Here is an 18,185-nt window from a genome sequence, read left to right as displayed (position 1 = left end):
GTATTTTAAATAAATCAAAAAGCAGCAAACTTCATAACATAATAATTTATCTACCTTAAACTTAAGAATGTCTGTTTGGTGAAGGATCCCCTAGATTCAATAAGTGCCATTCCGAGATATTTACAATTGCCCAGAAATATATAAGGGACTACTCAAAACAAACAAACACAACACACAAAATGGAAGCCCTGTGGGAAAAGGAACAGTTCGTAGAGCAACCAGCAAGGCTGATAGGCATACGACAAAATCCCCCAAATTATTTGTGATCAAATGGGAATACATTAAACACAAATGCCCCTTGGACAGACGCAAAAATCAGAAAGTTGGGCAGTACCAAGTGCTCCTAAGGATGAAGAGGAAGGAAGCCTCAAGTGGGAGAGTCACTCTCGATTCTAAAGAAAAATCTGGAAAGCCAGAGAAATTAACCTGTGTGACCCGCAATCCCATCCTGGGTATGTATGCTAGAGAACTGTTCACACAAGCACAGAAGGGACACTGAAAAGGATATTTATTGTGGCCTGGAATATGGTGCCGAGGAGTTGGGGACACCCAGGTGTCCACCACTTATGGCAATGTGTGAGTAAAATGCAGTCTATGCCACTATGGGGTACCATGTGGCAGTTTAGAGCAACGACAGATCTAGAATGAGCAGAGGGCTACAGCTTCACATATATTGAGTGAAATCTATTGCACAACAATCTCACACATAAAGTAAAAGCATATTCACTCCTAAAACACTGTATCTTATAAGGACACACTGATATTCAAAGATATACAATAAACAAACAGGGTGCCAATGGGACAGGATGGTGTGAAGAAAGGCAAAAACACCACAAAACCAGAGAATCTTGCATGGGACCGTAATCCCAAAATGCCAAACAAAATGGCTGTGTTCAGTTATGCCTTGAATGTGTGCACCAGGAAGTATGTACCAGAAAGGTGGCTCTAAAGGGTCCTGGGGAGAGGTGATGCCATGGATGAGACTCTAGTATAGTACCTTCATTCTTTGAGAGTGTTCCCCTTGTGTGCCAAGGCTTAAGCTGCAGCCCAGAGGCACTTGCTCATTTAGTTCCCTTCCCACCACAGAGCCATTCCAGAGAATGTGCCTCCAGCAAACTGCATTCCCAGGGCTGGGGATGTGGCTCAAGCGGTAGCGCGCTCGCCTGGCATGCGTGCGGCCCGGGTTCGATCCTCAGCACCACATACAAAGATGTTGTGTCTGCCGATAACTAAAAAATAAATATTAAAAATTCTCTCTCTCTCTCTCTCTCTCTCTCTCTCTCTCTCTCTCTCTCACTCTCTTTAAAAAAAAAAAAAAAAAGACTGCATTCCCAGCACCCAAATGAGGATAAGGCCACTGTTGGTTCTTGATGTGATGTAAGGCCTCATGTCCCAGGCCTGGAAACCTATAAGCCAACCCTCATTTATTTCAACTCACTTTTGAATATGAGCAAGAGTTCACAGGACATCTTGAGTAAGAGACAGGCGATGAAAGTGAGAGGGTGGGAATGGGGAGACACCTTCTCCATGTCCTGGGGGGCTGCAAAATTCAGCAGGACCTATCATTGAGCCACAGGACACCCAGGGCAGTAACAACCTCTACACAACTAACCAAGCAGCTAATAGCTTGAGACCAGGGTCAACAGAAGATGGAGTCAAACATCACTCTCTGGTTTTGCCTCAACTTAAAAATAAGTTTTATCTCAGCTTCTGCTAACCCTGATAGGGCAAAAAAAAAAAAAAAAAGCAGGAAATGTTGTCCCCAAGTCTTGGCTAGGCATCCAAACAGGGTTTCAACCCCAGACCTCAATGAGGTCCCCAGATTCCATGCCCAAATCAGCTGGCAGCTCCTTGCCTGAAAGCTTTGTCCCATCAAAGAAGAAAGATAGCTTGTGTCCAGAGAGTCCATGGCCTCCTCATAGTGTAACATGAGGGTCTTGAGAGGAGAATCTTGAGACAAGGCGATCTCCAGCATCTGGTGTTTCTCTTTCCTCTGCACCCTGAGACAGAGCTGTTGGGATGTCTCTGTGGCCTCTGAAGAACCTGCTAGTACCACACAGTCATTCTGATATGCAAATCTGATCAGGTCAGCCAGGCACCGGATTTTTTAAAAAAATATTTTTTATTGGGCTGGAGATGTGGCTCAAGCGGTAGCATGCTCGCCTGGCATGCGTGCGGCCCGGGTTCGATCCTCAGCACCACATACAGGCAAAGATGTTGTGTCCGCCAAAAACTAAAAACTAAATATTAAATAAAAAATTCTCTCTCTCTCTCTCTCTCTCAAAAAAAATAAACTTTAAAAAATATTTTTTATTTTGTTTATCTATCTTTATGTGGTGCTGAGGATCGAACACAGTGCCTCACAGGTGTGAGGCAAGCACTCTGCCACTGAGCCACAACCCCAGCCCCCCACCCCCGACCAGATTTTGAATGGGAAGAGCCAGGGGCTCTCTGGAAGCACAGGCCCCTCCACTATGACCACCTCATCATCTTGGCTCTGGTGGCCTTGGCCCTGGTGCTGCTTGGGGCTCAGAGAGGATGAGAGATCTTGGAGGTGCTTGTTTACTTCCTCAAACACCTTTTTCTTCTCTTCTTTCTCATCCTTACTCCTCAGCTTCTTCTTCCAGGGAGAGCCTGGATGTGAGGGATCCTCAGGGTGGGGACTGCTAGCATCTGCTACATCTGCCTCTTCCTCAGCCCCTGAAGGGCAAAGTTTCAGGAGGGACACATGATCTGGGATGAGGTGGAAGCTGCTTTGCAAGCCTTTTACTGGGCAAACTTACTAGTCCTGGATATTTTTACTACAAAATAAATTGTTATCTTCCCGGATGAGTATCGTTCCCCCTCCCCCACCTTTTTTCCCCTTCTTTGTTTTTTGGTGCTGAGGATGGAACCCATGGTCTTTCATATATTAGGCAAGTGCTAAGCACTTTACCACTGAGAGCCAAAACCAGCTTCATAACTATATCTTAAAGATTATGAACTTTTTTTAAAGATTATCTTTTTTTTAGTTATAGTTGGGCATAATACCTATATTTATTTATTTTTATGTGGTGTTGAGGATCAAACTCAGGGCCTTGCACATGCCAGGCGAGTGCTCCTCCGCTGAGCCCAGCCAGATTATGAAACTTTTTTAAATTTTTTTAATTGACTTTTTAAATAAATGACAGCAGAATGTATTACACTTCTTATTACACATATAGAGCACAAATTTTCATATCTCTAGTTGTATATAAAGTATGTTCACACCAATTCGTGTCTTCATACATGTATAGACTTTTTGTGTGTGTGTGTGTGTGTGCGGTGCTGGGTATTGAACCCAGGACTTTGTGCATGTGAGGCAAGCACTCAACCAACTGAACTATATCCTCAGCCCCCAGAGCATGAACTTTTAAATTTAATTAAATTAATTTATTTATTTTGGGGTACCAAGGATTGAAATCACTGAGCCATATACCCAGCCCTATTTTGTATTTTATTTATATACAGGGTGTCACTGAGTTGCTTAGCACCTCACTTTTGCTGAGGCTGGCTTTGAATTCATGATCTTCCTGCCTCAGCCTCCAGAGCCGCTAGGATTACAGGCATGTGCCACTAACCCACCCAGCCTGATTATGATCTTTTTGTGTTTAAAACAAGCATAGCTGGGTGTGGTGGCTCAGGCCTGTAAGCTCAGTAGCTCAGAGGCTGAGGCAGGATGTTCACAAGTTAAACACAGCCTTAACAATTTGGTGAGGCTTTAAGCAACTTAGTGAGACCCTGTCTCTAAATAAAAAATAAAAAAGCCTAAGGATGTGGCTTAGTGGTTAAGTGTCCCTGAATTCAATTCCCAGAACCAAAAAATAAAATAAAGAAGCATAATCATAGTACAATACCACAAACATTGCTAGAAGAACTGTCTGCAAAAATATTTGTTTCCAGCATTCCAGAAACCTGTTTGTTTTAAGTTTAAATAAGTATTAGGGGGGCTGGGGATGTGGCTCAAGCGGTAGCGCGCTCGCCTGGCATGCGTGCGGCCCGGGTTCGATCCTCAGCACCACAAACCAACAAAGATGTTGTGTCCACCGAGAACTAAAAAATAAATATTAAAAATTCTCTCTCTCTCTCACTCTCTTAAAAAAAAAATAAGTATTAGGACAATGGACTAAATCACATGGGCATCATTTGAGATTTATTGCTTAGTTTTTCATTATACCCTGTATCCAAGGCATAGCGTATGAATTATTGTTGGATTCCCTTCACACATCATTCCACATTGCACCAATGCTCTGACCACCCCCTCCCCCATCAGAATTACCTGAACAAAGAGAGCACTGTGATTGCTTACCTGTGTTAGAAAGCTTTCCACTGCTTAACAGACCTGCCAGAGGCTCCTTCAGCTATCCTTATTTGAATTGTGTGATAGGTAGTGCCTATTAAAAAAAAAAAAAAAAAAACTCTAATATGATCCATCAGTTCCACTGCTGAGTGTTGTCAAGGTGATGTTAGACCAGGACGCAAGAAAAGACCACTGACTCCAATTAAAATCGAATTAAAGCAAGCTTTTTATTTCGACCGGCTGGGCTTCCTCTCCCTCCCAAAACGGCGGGAATAAGACAGCAGCAGCCGCTTTCCTGCAGCCCAGCTTTATAGCCCAGAAAGATACACAAAGAGGGGTTACAGATAACAGAACTCTGACGAGCATCACACGAATGGTAGTTTACATTTTTTTTTTTTTTTTTTTTTTTGCTGGCCCCAACATCAGAATTTATGAGGACCATTAGAGCCTCAGAGAGGGTCGTTGTCTGGCCAGGGAAGGCCAATATTTATGAGGTGTCACTAAAGTTTCAGAGAGGGCTGCTATCTGGTCAGAGAGCCAGGCATGGGTGAGTTCAAGGCACGGGCAGGCATTCCAAGCAGGTTCAGAATTTGCAGTAATTTATAGTAAAGCCGAAATTATCTTTTCATGGCTTTGTGGCGAGATGGCTCCCAATTTTGAGAGAAAATCAGGTTGGGTCTATCAGTGATAGGAAATGTCCCCTCTGCTCTTTGAAGGTTCACTGAAATAAACAGACAAAAATCAAATAGGAGAAAAGGGCATGCAGATTTATTAATGTGCAAAAAGAGAAAAATCACAGTGTGGGGAAAATCACAAGAGTGATTACATGATGAGTCAAAATTATTCAGACCTATATAGCTCTTTTTCTATAGGGGAGGGAGGAATAGGGAATGTCAGGGGAACTGTAAATGATTTTTAGGGTACTTCAATGGGTTTTCAGAACCTACAATGGCCAGGAACAAAGTCTGTTTGGCCCACAGAAGGGACAATGGTTTGTAAATGATTCTCTATAAGATCAAAATGATTCTTTATAGGATCCAAATCAAGGACAATGGCGTGTGACAAAAGACTATACTGGTGTATTGACAGATTTTAGTCTCTTTTCCTGTGAAATGAGTTCAGTGAATGAAAACTCAGGCAAGGGACCAGAGCTAATTGTTTTCTTCCTTGGGGGTCCAGACTTTAAACAGACAAGGGAAATTTTCAGGAAGCCCGTTTGTTCCCTGGGAGCAGAATTTCCCAGTAAAAACCTGGAAAGGTCAGAGGGACCCGGATAGGAAGTTGGGTTCTAAAGGCCCCAGCAGTTCAAGCACCAGTTTGGGGGGGTATTTTTCTGAGTTCCAACAGTAAATACCCCAAATAATCAAAAGCAGAGAAATTATATATGTACATATATATTTATAGAAGTTATATAAATATAAATATATAAGTACATACTATTTACTTATTTAATGGCCAGGGATAGAACCCAGGCAGGACCTAGTGCACAGTAAGCAAGCCCTCTACCACTGAGCTACATCCCCAGCCTCCATAAAGAGATATTTGTATGCCCCTTTTATAGCATCATCATTCACAAAAGCCAAAAGGTAGAGGAATCTTTGTCCAGTGAAGTATGAGCAAATAAGCAAAATGTGTTATATTCACACAATGGGATATTACTTGGCCTTAAAAGGAAGGAAAATCTCACATATGCTACAACACGACAAGCCTTGAAGACATTAAGCTAAATGAAAATAAGACAGTGACAGAAACACAAATCCTGGGTGATTCCACTTAAAATGAGGTATTTAGTGTAGTTAAATTCACAGAGACAAAGTAGAGTGGTGCTTCCTGGGGTTGGGGGAGGAAGGAATGAGGAGTTGTTTAATGGGTATGGAGGATTTTGTTTTGCAAAATAAAAGAGTTCTGAGAAGCTGTGGGTGCAGCTCAGTGGCAAAGCTCCTGCATAGCATGCACCAGGCCCTGGGTTCCGCCCCCAGCACCACAACAAACAAATTAACAAAGAGTTCTGGAGATGGATGGTGGTGTAGATTGCCTAACAACATAAATGTTCTTAATGCTGCTGAACTGCTATACTTAAAAATTGTGATTTTTTCCAAAATTTGTATTTGGTCTTTGTCCCATTGCTTGACATACAACTCCTAAAATCCCTGGAATATTCAAAATGATAGGTATCTTTTTATATGTTAATGACTGGACTGCTGGCCTGCCACCCCTAAGTAGCTTCAGAATGGGGGCTGGTGACAGGAAACACCAAGGCAGGATTAGAGGATTGGGAGTTTTAGCCCTACCCCCAACCTCCAGGAAGGGGGTGGGGGATGAAGGTTAACTTAGTCATCAGTGGCTAACAATTTAATAAATCAATGTCTTATAATGAAACCTCCATAAAAACCTAAAATAACTGGATGCGGAAATCTCTGGATAGCAAACAGAGGAGGTTTCTAGAGAGAAACGCTTCTGGAGAGGGCATGGAAACTGAGATGCTCTATGGTGGGCCCCATGTTCTTTTTATTGTTGTTGTTCTTTTTTATTTTTTAGTTGTAGATGGACACAATATCTTTATTTATTTTTATGCAGTGCTGAGGATCGAACCCAGTGCCCCACATGTGTGAGGCAAGCGCTCTACCACTGAGCTATAGCCCCAGTCCCTGTTGTTCTTTAAAAAAAAAAAGTTGCTGATGGACCTTTATTTTGTTCTTATTTATATGTGGTGCTGAGAATCAAACCCAGTGCCTCACACATGCGAGGCAAGTGTTCTGCCACTGAGCTACAACCTCAGCCCTCACCTGTTCTTTTTTGAAAATTCTTTTTTAGTTGTATGAACATAATACCTTTATTTTATTTATTTATTTTTATGTGGTACTGAGGATTGAACCCAGGGCCTCACAGGGGCTAGGCAAGTGCTCTACCACTGAGCCACACTCCAGTCCTCTTCATCTGTTCTTAATCAGTGTCCTTTGTAATATTTTTTATAATAAAAGGGTAAGCCTAAGTAAAGTATTTCTTTGAGTTCTGTTAGTTGCTCTAGCCTATTAATTGAACCAAAGGAGGAGGTCCTAGGAACCCTGATTTATAGGGCCAGTAGCCCTAGGTAAAATGCTTGCCAGGCATGCACAAGGTCCTAGGTTCCACTCTCCCCACTCCAAACAAAAACAAAAACAGGAAGCTCAGGTAAAACAACCCAGACCTTGTGATTTTGGCATAGGAAGTGGGAAGCAGTCTTGGGGAGCTGAGCTCACAACCAGCAAGATCCTGATCCTATCTCCAGGGAGACAGTGTGAGAATGGAATTGAATTTAGAGAACACCCACCTGGACTCTTGGCCGAATTGCTTACGTGTTTGGTGTGTATGGAAAATCTCACATATATTTGTTCACAAGTTTTCCGTGAGAGTATAGGAGAAACTAAGTTTGTTTTTTATTCTGTGTCCTCAGAATGTTTTCAATAGTAACTTTTGTGGTATGTATATTTTACAATATTTTTAAATAAACAATTTTTTTGTGGTGCTGGAGATTGAACCCAGGGTCTTGTACATGCAAGGCAAGAACTCTACTAACTGAGCTCTATGCCCAGCCCAAACAATTTTTTTAAATAATGATAAAGTAAAACTAAAAATTGCTGGGCATGGTGGTTCACTCTTGTAATCTCAGCCATTTGGTAGGCTGAGGAAGGAGGATCAAAAGTTCCAGGCCAGCCTAAGCAACTTAGTACCACCCTGTCTCAAAAAAAGTAGAAAGGGGGAATTGGGGTTATAGCTCAGTGGTAAAGCACTTGCCTTGCATGCATGAGGCACTGGGTTCTATCCTCAGTACCACATAAAAATAAATAAATAAAGATACTGTGTCCATTTACAAATATATATATATATATATATATATATATATATATATATATATATATATAATTTTAAAGGGCTAGCAATGGAGCTCAGTGGTAGAGCACTCCTGGGTTTAATCCTTAGCATCAGTCAACCAATAAAAATAAATAAATAAAATAAAATAAACTTCTCAGAAACCTGCAAAATTCCAGCCAGATGCAGTGGTGTACGCTTGTAATCCCAGTGGCTCAGGAAGATCCAGGAGGATCGGGAGTTTAAAGCCAGCCTCAGCAATTTAGCAAGGGCCTAAGCCATTCAGTGAGACCCTGTCTCTAAATGAAATACAAAAAGAAAAAAAAAGGGCTGGGGTTGTGTCTCAGTTGATGAGTGCCCCTGGCTTCAATCCCTTGGAAAGAAAGGGAAAGAAAATAAAAGAAAGGGAAAGAAAAGAAGAAAGGAAAAGCAAGCTAGCTGCCAACTTCCAGAGACAAAGAATGTTGCTCTTAGCCTGGATGACAATAAGATTTAACCCTTCCAGAGACCTCCCCTTGCTACTCTGTAAAACTGACCCCCCCCACCATGGGTTTTGGAATTTCCCTTTGAATTATAGCTTCTACAGCATTACAACCCAATTCCACTTAACACTTACCTGGAGATTCATATGATGTTTCCAAAATCCTCCTAGGTTTCAAGTTGCATTTCTAAAATACCCCACATAAACACACCCTGCATAATCAAAGGGAAAAGAATCTGCTCTTGAATCAAAATAGAAAAGACTATGAACAAGTCTTAAACTGAGGATACTTAGAAATTCTCCAGAAGCTGATAACTGCAGAGATGGGCAGATTCTGCCCAAAACAACAGAAAAAGATTGATGTTCTGGTTCTTCAGCCCCTTTTAATCCATTATGAATTAGTATACCCTGACACCCTCTAGTAACCAACTGAACCCCCTAGTAACCAACTGAACTATCTCGGTTTTCACCCTATTACTTTTTTTTTGGGGGGGGGGTACTGGGGATTGAACTCAGGGGCACTCTACCACTGAGCTACATCCTCAGCCTTTTTAATTTTTTTCTTTTGTGGTGCTGGGGATCCAACCCAGGGCCTTATGCATGCAAGGCAAGCACTCCACCAACTGAGCTATATCCCCAGCCCTAAATTTTTTTTTTTAATTTTTTTTGAGACAGGATCTCTCACTAAGTTGCTGAGGCTGGCCTGGATCTAGCGATCCTCCTGCCTCAGGCTCCTGAGTTGCAGGCACCCTATTACTATGTGTCACTTGAGGGGGAAAAACTTTCTTGAGTGTTTTCTCTTACCATGACTGCATACTATGGCTGCTCTGAATTTGATTAGTGAATCAATCTCTCTCTCTCTCTCTCTCTCTCTCTCTCTCTCTCTCTCACACACACACACACACACACACACACACACACACACACACACACCTGAAAGTGACAAAAATATAATAGCTGTTCTTTTAAATACCTCAGATGTTGGGCATAATGATCTGTGCCTGTAGTACCAGCTACTCCAGAGGCTGGGGCAGAAGGACCACTTGAGGCCAGCAGTTCTAGGCCAGCCTGGGCAACATAGTGAGGCTTTATCTCAAAACTTAATATAGAGTGGCTGGGGTTTTGGCTTAGTGGTGGAGTGCTTGCCTAGCATGTGTGAGGCACTGGGTTTGATCATCAGTACCATATAAAAATACATAAATGAAATAAAAGTATTGTGTCCATCTACAACTAAATTTGTTTTTAAATTTAATATAGAAATAAAATAAATTCCTTAGTAACTTTTTTCCCAGAAATCCTTTCTGGCACTTCCATTTCCCTCAAAAACTTATTGCTACCAAACCTTGATCTTCTGAAAACTGGACCTTGGCCTCGAAAACTGCTTCTTAAACGCTGCCCGCGGCCTGGGTGGCGGGTCGGTTCCCTTTCCGGGACTCTGGGCAGCCGTGACTGTGGCGCGACCTGCCGGGTCAGCGCGAGTCCGGCGGCGGCCTGGCCATGCCGTCCCGGGTGGAGGACTACGAAGTGCTGTACACCATCGGCACGGGCTCCTATGGCCGCTGCCAAAAGATCCGGAGGAAGAGCGACGGCAAGATATTAGTTTGGAAAGAACTTGACTATGGCTCTATGACAGAAGCTGAGAAACAGATGCTTGTTTCTGAAGTGAATTTGCTTCGTGAACTGAAACATCCAAACATTGTCCGCTATTATGATTGAATTATTGACAGAACCAATACAACGCTGTACATTGTAATGGAATACTGTGAAGGAGGGGACCTGGCTAGTGCGATTACAAAGGGAACCAAGGAAAGACAATACTTAGATGAAGATTTTGTTCTTCGACTGATGGCTCAGTTGACTCTAGCCCTGAAGGAGTGTCACAGAAGAAGTGAAGGTGGTCATACTGTGTTACATCGGGATCTGAAACCAGCCAATGTTTTCCTGGATGGCAAGCAAAACGTCAAACTTGGAGATTTTGGGCTAGCTAGAATATTAAACCATGATACGAGTTTTGCAAAAACATTTGTTGGTACACCTTATTACATGTCTCCTGAAGTCTATCACTTTACTTTATCCATTGCCTCTATTGATGGATATTGTATTTCCAAAGGAGCACTGTATGCATATCCTTGAACAAATGAATCGCATGTCCTATAATGAGAGATCAGATATATGGTCACTGGGTTGTTTGCTGTATGAATTGTGTGCATTAATGCCTCCATTTACTGCTTTCAACCAAAAAGAACTAGCCGGGAAGATCAGAGAAGGCAAATTCAGGAGAATTCCATATCGTTATTCTGATGAATTGAATGACATTATTACGAGGATGTTAAATTTAAAGGATTACCATCCTTTCTGTGGAAGAAATTCTTGAGAACCCTTTGATAGCAGACTTGGTTGCAGAAGAACAAAGAAGACACCTTTTTTTTTTTTTTAAGAGAGAGTGAGAGAGAGAGAGAATTTTTAATATTTATTTTTTTAGTATTTGGCCGACACAACATCTTTGTTGGTATGTGGTGCTGAGGATCGAACCCGGGCCGCACGCATGCCAGGCGAGCGCGCTACCGCTTGAGCCACATCCCCAGCCCAAAGAAGACATCTTGAAAGGAGAGGGCAACGATTAGGAGAGCCTGAAAAGTCACAGGAGTCTATTCCTGTGCTGAATGAGCTGAAACTAAAAGAAATACAGTTACAGGAGCGAGAGCGAGCCCTCAAAGCCAGAGAGGAAAGGCTGGAGCAGAAGGAACGTGAACTTTGTGTTTGGGAGAGACTAGCAGAGGACAAACTGGCTAGAGCAGAAAATCTGGTGAAGAACTACAGCTTGCTGAAGGAGCAGAAGTTCCTCTCTCTGGCGAGTACTCCAGGTATGAGAGTCAGCTCGGTGTGCAGAAGTTGGTGCTACAAATGACGATGTGCACATCAGTGATACCCTCAAGAACTTCTTGACTTCCCATCCTCAATAATTAAGAAGAAAGTTCATTTCAGTGGAGAAAGTAAAGAGAACATCATGAGAAGTGAGAATTCGGAGAGTCAGCTCACCTCCAAATCCAAGTACAAGGATCTGAAGAAAAGGCTTCATGCTGCCCAGCTGCGGGCTCAAGCTCTGTCAGATATTGAAAAAAATTACCAACTAAAAAGCAGACAGATCCTGGGCATGCGCTAACCTGGCAGAGAGACAAAGCTGTGTGCAGTACTTAATAGAGCCAACCCTTTAAAGATTGATATTCAACTGCTGTAGCTTGATATACTTGGTTCCATGAGCCATGCCTTTTTGTATAGTAAGCATGGTATTTTGGAATTAATATGGCTGTTTTTCAGCAACAAATGTATAAGATGTCTATGTCTTTATTTTTATTTTATTTTTTCTCTTAGGAACAACTTTATAGAAATGATACTTTCTTGGTTGGGCTTTTAATCCTGTGTGTGAATACTTCTAGGAGTATGAGATGTGACCTTTGTTTTTTTTTTTTTTTATTGGTTGTTCACAACATTACAAAGCTCTTGACATATCATATTTCATACGTTAGATTGAAGTGGGTTATGAACCCCCAATTTTACCCCAAATGCAGATTGCAGAATCACGTCGGTTACACATCCACAATTTTACATAATGCCCTATGAGATGTGACCTTTGAGATCTTGGGGAAAACAATAATGTTAAGGGGGAAAAAGGTCTTTACTCAGGAATAGTAGTTATTAAGAAGTTTTAAATGAGGGGTGTGTGCTTACAATTGTCATGTATAGTTTTAAATTTAAAGTCTGAGGTTTTGAACGTTCTTGAACTTAGAAAAAGAGATTGAATATAAATTGGTCACTAATATCAAGACATCTTGTATATAAATATTCCATGTGGTGTAAATCTATTGTCTGTGGAAATTCATCACTGTGATGTCTGCAATCTTTTATTCCTTTTTATTCTATTTAATAGCATATGAGCTGGCTGTTGTTTGTCCACCTCTATCCCACTAATAAAACAATTCTTTAGTTTTCTTAAAAAAAAATAAAAAAAAAGAAAACTGCTTCTTTTAGGTCTTTGCAACCCCATCAACAATACCTTACCTAGTAGGAATACGCTGCAATGTTGTGGTGCTTTGTTATCTTCAGAGACCTTCCAGCCTGTTTTGCTGCTATTGTTTATTTCCACTTAAGACATCTGCCCTCCATGAGGGATACAGATTAGCTTTTTCATGATGTAATAAATGATACATATGTTTTTTTTTTGGGGGGGTGTTGTTGTTGGTGGTGCTGGAGATGGAACCCAGGGCCTCACACATACTAGGCAGGTGGTCTACATCAAGCTACATCCCAGCCCCAAGACATATACTGTTAACCCAGACTATGCCACACTAGGATAATTGTTGCTACTTACTTAGACATTGGGCTTATACTCCTAATTTATCCTGTCTATTCAGGGTACTCATTAGAGACAAAACTATGACCCTCTGGCTGGGGGCCTAGTGAGAGTTAAGTCATTGGGGCATGCCCTTGAAGTGGACACTGGGACCCCAGCACCTTCCTGTCTCTGTTTCCTGGTCACCAATGATCAGTTTCCTCTTCCCTGTGTTCCCACTATGATGCACTGTTTTGCCATAGGTCCAAAACAGCAGGACCAAGTGACCATGAATTGAGCTCTCCAAAACCATGAGACAACCCAGGTGTAGTGGTACACATCTCTAATCCCAGCAACTCAGGAGGCTGAGGCAGGAGGATTGCAAGTTTGAGGCCAGTTTGGGAAGCTTAACAAGACCCTGTCTAAAAATTAAAAATAAAAAGAACATGGAGTGTAGCTCAGTAATAGAAGACCCCTGGGATCAATCCTCAGTACTGAAAAAAAAAATGAAACTAAAAAAAAAAATCACAAGACAAAATAAACCCTCTTGCCTTTATTTATTTTATTTTATTTTTGCAGTGTTAGGGATCACCCACGTTGTCACAAATTGTAAGGTTTCCTTCTTTTTCTTCCTTTTTTTCTGCAGTGTTGGTGACAGAACCCAAGGCCTTGCAAATGTCACAAAAGTGACCCATCACAGTGCCGGATTTCATTCCTTTTAAAGGTTGAATGGTATGGAAAGGTTGGAATTGTTGTATGTGTCCACATTTTCTTTATTCATGCATCTTTTGATGGCCATCAGAGTTTCTCCCCCCCCATATATAGATTATTATAAATAATGATGCAATGAACATGAAAATGCAGGGAACACTTTAAGATCCTACAAAATAGGGCTGAGGCTGTAGCTCAGTGTAGAACACTTGACTAGGATGTATGAGACCCTGGGTTCAATTTCCCATATCACAAAAAACAAAAGTCCATTTAAAAAGTCCTATGAGGGCTGGAGTTGTGGCTCAGTAATAAAGCATTTGCCTGGCACGTGTGAGGCCCTGGGTTCAATCCTCAGCACCACATATAAACAAAATAAAAGATCCATTTACAACTAAGAAGTATTTTTTTTTAAAAAGTCCTATGAGCTGGGCGTGGTGGCACACACCTGTAATTCCAGCAGCTTGGGAGGCTGAGGCAGGAGGAGTGCAAGTTCAAAACCAGCCTCAGCAATGGCGAGGTGCTTAGCAAGTCAGTGAGACCCTGTCTCTAAATAAAATACAAAATAGGGCTGGGGATGTGGCTCAGTGGTCCAGTGTCCCTGAAGTCAATACCCGGTACCAAAAAAAAGTCCTACAAAATCAACATTAAAAAATCACTTGTTGGGCTGGGGTTATGGCTCAGTGGTAGAGCAGTTGCCTAGCATGTGTGAGGCACTGGGTTCAAACCTAAGCACCACATAAAAATAAATAAACAAAATAAAGGCATTGTGTCCATGTGCAACAGAAAAAAAAATTTAAAAAAATCACTTGCATTTCTATGCCTTAAGAACAAATTTAAGAAATTTAAAACAAAATTAAGAAATTACTGCTATCTATAATAGCATCAGAAAGGATAAAATACTTAGGAATAAACTGAACCAAGGAAATGAAAAATCTGTATGCCAAAATCTACAAAACATTAATGACCCAATATTATCTATAACTATAATGCACCAATTAAAAAATGCGGGGGAGAAAACAATAGTGAAAGAAATTAAAGAGCCAGGCACGATGGCTCACACCTATAATCCTAGCAACCCAGGAGCCTGAGGGTGGGGGAATCACAAGTTCAAGACCAGCCTGGGCAACTTATTGAGATACTATCTCAAAATAAAATTAAAAAGGGCTGGGGATATAGCTCAGGAGTAAAGTGTCCCTCTATTCAATCTCAGTACCACAAAAAAAAAAAAAAAAAGGAAGAAAGAAAGAAGACAAATAAATAGAGTTTATGGATTGAAAGACAATCCTTTTAAAAAAATTTTTTTTTAGTTTTAATTGGACACAATACCTTTATTTTATTTATTTTTATGTGGTGCTGAGGATCGAACCCAGCATTTCACACATGCTAGGCAAGCGCTCTACCGCTGAGCCACAATCCCAGCCTGAAAGACATAAATTTTAATGTTAAAATGTCCATACCATTCTAAGGGATCGGTAGCTTCAATGCTTCAATGCTATAGCCATCAAAATCCTGAGCTGGGAATCAAACCCAGAACCTCACATACTGACAAGTGCTTTACCACTAAGCTACACTACTGGCGCCCCCCAATGTTATTTTTATAGAAGTAGAGAAAACAGTCCTAGAATTCATGTGAAGCCACAAAAGACACAGAATAGCCAAAGCAATCTTTTCTTAAAAAAAATATTTTTTAGTTGTAGATGGACACAATACTTTTATTTTATTTATTTTTTAATGTGGTGCTGAGGATTGAACCCAGTGCCTCACATGTGCTAGGCAAATGCTCTATCACTGAGCCACAACCCCAGCCCTAGCCATAGCAATCTTGACAACAAAGTTGTGGGGTCAGAGCTAATGCTGAGAGTTCCCACTAGGCCTAGTGAAGTTGTTGACAGTGGTGTTAACCCTGAGACCCCAAAACTGAAGTCATCAGTGTGCAATGCCGGCCTTGGAGAGTAGAAGGTTCAAGACTCCAACCCAAGCCTGTGGATAATAAACAAAAAATGAAGATTCCCAACCCAAATATACTACTGGGCCCAGAAAGGTCATCAGAGTGGTGCTACCCCAGTGTGTCCAGAAGGCCACACATAAACTCAAAGATTATTTTGTATACCTGGGCATGTTGGTGCACACCTGTAATCCCAGAGGCTTGGGAGGCTGAGGCAGGAGGATCATGAGTTCAAAGCCAGCCTCAGCAAAAAGTGAGGTGCTAAGCAACTCAGTGAGACCCTGTCTCTAAATAAAATACAAAATAGGGCTGGGGATGTGGCTCAGTGGTCAAGTGCCCCTGAGTTCAATCCCCAGTACTCCCCAAAATATATATATATACATAAAAATATATTTTGCATGTTAGAAGAACATAAACGCTGAAGGTCAGAAGCAGAATGCTATGCTTTGAATGTGCCCCCAAAGCACTATGTTTTAATCTCCAATTCAACAGCCTTGGGCAATAGGGCCTAATGAGAGGTGATTAAACCATGGGGGCAGAATGAATGGACTATTGCTATTATCACGGGAGTGAGTTTATTATAAAAGGAGACCTTTGTGGGAGGGTACTGGGGATTGAACCCAGGGATGCTTAACCACTAAACCACATCCCTAGCCCTTTAAATTTTTTAAAAATAATTTGAGACAAGGTCTTACTAAGTTGCTTAGAGTCTCACTAAATTGCTGAGGCTGGCTTTGAGCTTGTGATACTCCTGCCTCAGCCTTCCAAGCTACTGGGATTATAGGTGCACACCACCACAATGAGCTAAAAGGAGATTTTTTTTTATTTTATTAAAAAAAATATATATATATATATATTCACTCATTCATTCATGCTGAGGATCAAACCCAGTGCCTCACGCATGCCAGGCAAGCGCTCAACCACGGAGCTACAACCCCACCCCCATAAGAGGAGAATTTTGAGCCAGGTTCAGTGGTACACACCTGTGATCTCAGCAGCTGGGGAGGCTGAGGCAGGAGGATAGCAATTTTGAGGCCAACCTCAGCAACTTAGTGAGGCTCTAAGCAACTCTGAGGGTCTGTCTCTGTCTAAAAATAGAAAAACAATAGCAGGACTTGGAATGAGCTCAGTGGTAAAAGTGCCTCTGGGTTCAATCTCCACTACCAGAAAGGCACCATTTTTACTGTCTTCCCACCATGATATGATGCAACAAGAAGGCCTTCATCAGATAAATTACCCAGTTTGTGGTATTTATTACAGCAGCACAAAACAGACTAAATCACACAGTCAAATGACCAATGAGGGCACCAAGAATAAGATAATAAGAAAAAGATGGTCTTCAACAAATGGTGCTGGGAAAATTGGGTATTTTCATGCAAAAGGATGAAATTGGACCTCCATTATACACTAACCAATTGCAACTCAAAATGGATAAAAGACTTAAATTTAAGACCTAAAACTATAAAATTCTTAGAAGAAAACATAGGGGGAAAACTTCTCAACAGTGGTCTTGGCAATGGTTTCTTGGATATGACACCAAAAGCAATAATTTACAAGTGGGTTGAGTGCAGTGGCACATGACTTTAATCCCAGCAGCTTGGGATGCTGAGACAGGAGGATCATGAGTTCAAAGCCAGCCTCAGCAACAGCGAGGCACTAAGCAACTCAGTTGAGACCCTGTCTCTAAATAAAAATACAAAATAGGGCTGGGGATGTGGCTTAGTGGCCAAGTGCCCTGGAGTTCAATCCCTAGTACCAAAAACCATATAATAATAATAAGAAGAAGAAGAAGAAGAAGAAGCAGCAGCAGCAGCAGCAAGTGGGACAAAATTAAACCAAAAAGCTTCTTCTATACAGCAAAAGAAATCAACAACAACTTACAAATTGGGAGAAAAATTTTGAAAACCATTTGTTTGATAAGTGGTTAAAATCCAAACTACAGGGCAGGGATTGTGGTTTAGCGGTAGAGCGCTCGCCTAGCATGTGTGAGGCCCTGGGTTCGATCCTCAGCACCACATAAAAATAAATAAATAAAATAAAGATATTGTGTCCAACTACAACTAAAAAATAAATATTAAAAAAAATCCCAAATACAACCAGGTCTGGTGGTTTACACCTATAGTCCCAGCTACTTGGGAGACTGAGGCAGAAGATGATTTGAGACCACCCTTGACAACATGGTGAGAACCTATCTCCAAAAATAAAACCCCACCAAATTACATAAGTAACTCCAACTCAATAGCAATTAACAAAACAAAATGGATCCCCATCCAAAAAATTAATAATCTGATTAAAAAATGGACAGGGATGGAAATGTAGCTCAGTGTTGGAGTGCTTGCCTACAATGTGTGAGGCTCTGGGTTCCATACCCAGCACCATAAAAAAAAATGAAGAGCAAATGGCTCAAGAGGCTGAGGCAGGGATCACAAGTTCAAAGCCAGCTTCAACAACTTAGTAAGGCCCTAAGCAACTTAGCAAAACCCTGTCTCTAAAAAAATATATATAAAAGGGCTGGGGATGTGGCTCAGTGGTTGAACATCCCTGGATTCAA

At 41.4% G+C, this 18,185-nt stretch overlaps 2 pseudogenes across 2 annotated transcripts; one reads left to right on the top strand and one right to left on the bottom strand.

Moving 5' to 3' along the window:
* Positions 1 to 1,793: 1,793 nt before the first annotated feature.
* LOC308639407 (NFATC2-interacting protein-like) lies at positions 1,794 to 3,884 on the bottom strand (annotated as a pseudogene). Its single transcript has 3 exons — positions 3,871 to 3,884; positions 2,567 to 2,750; positions 1,794 to 2,065 (listed from the first exon to the last, which is right to left on the bottom strand). The product of its transcript is annotated as an NFATC2-interacting protein-like (transcript).
* Positions 3,885 to 10,046: 6,162 nt separating this feature from the next.
* On the top strand, positions 10,047 to 11,877 carry LOC308638931 (serine/threonine-protein kinase Nek2-like; annotated as a pseudogene). Its single transcript, XR_014024281.1, has 4 exons — positions 10,047 to 10,703; positions 10,759 to 11,091; positions 11,256 to 11,512; positions 11,585 to 11,877. The product of XR_014024281.1 is annotated as a serine/threonine-protein kinase Nek2-like (transcript).
* Positions 11,878 to 18,185: the final 6,308 nt, after the last annotated feature.

This window comes from Spermophilus citellus (genome assembly GCF_964194105.1).
Source record: "Spermophilus citellus genome assembly, chromosome: X".
Taxonomy (NCBI): Eukaryota; Metazoa; Chordata; class Mammalia; order Rodentia; family Sciuridae; genus Spermophilus; species Spermophilus citellus.
Note: the sequence above shows the minus strand (reverse complement) of the source record. Positions and strands in the feature narration are given on the sequence as shown.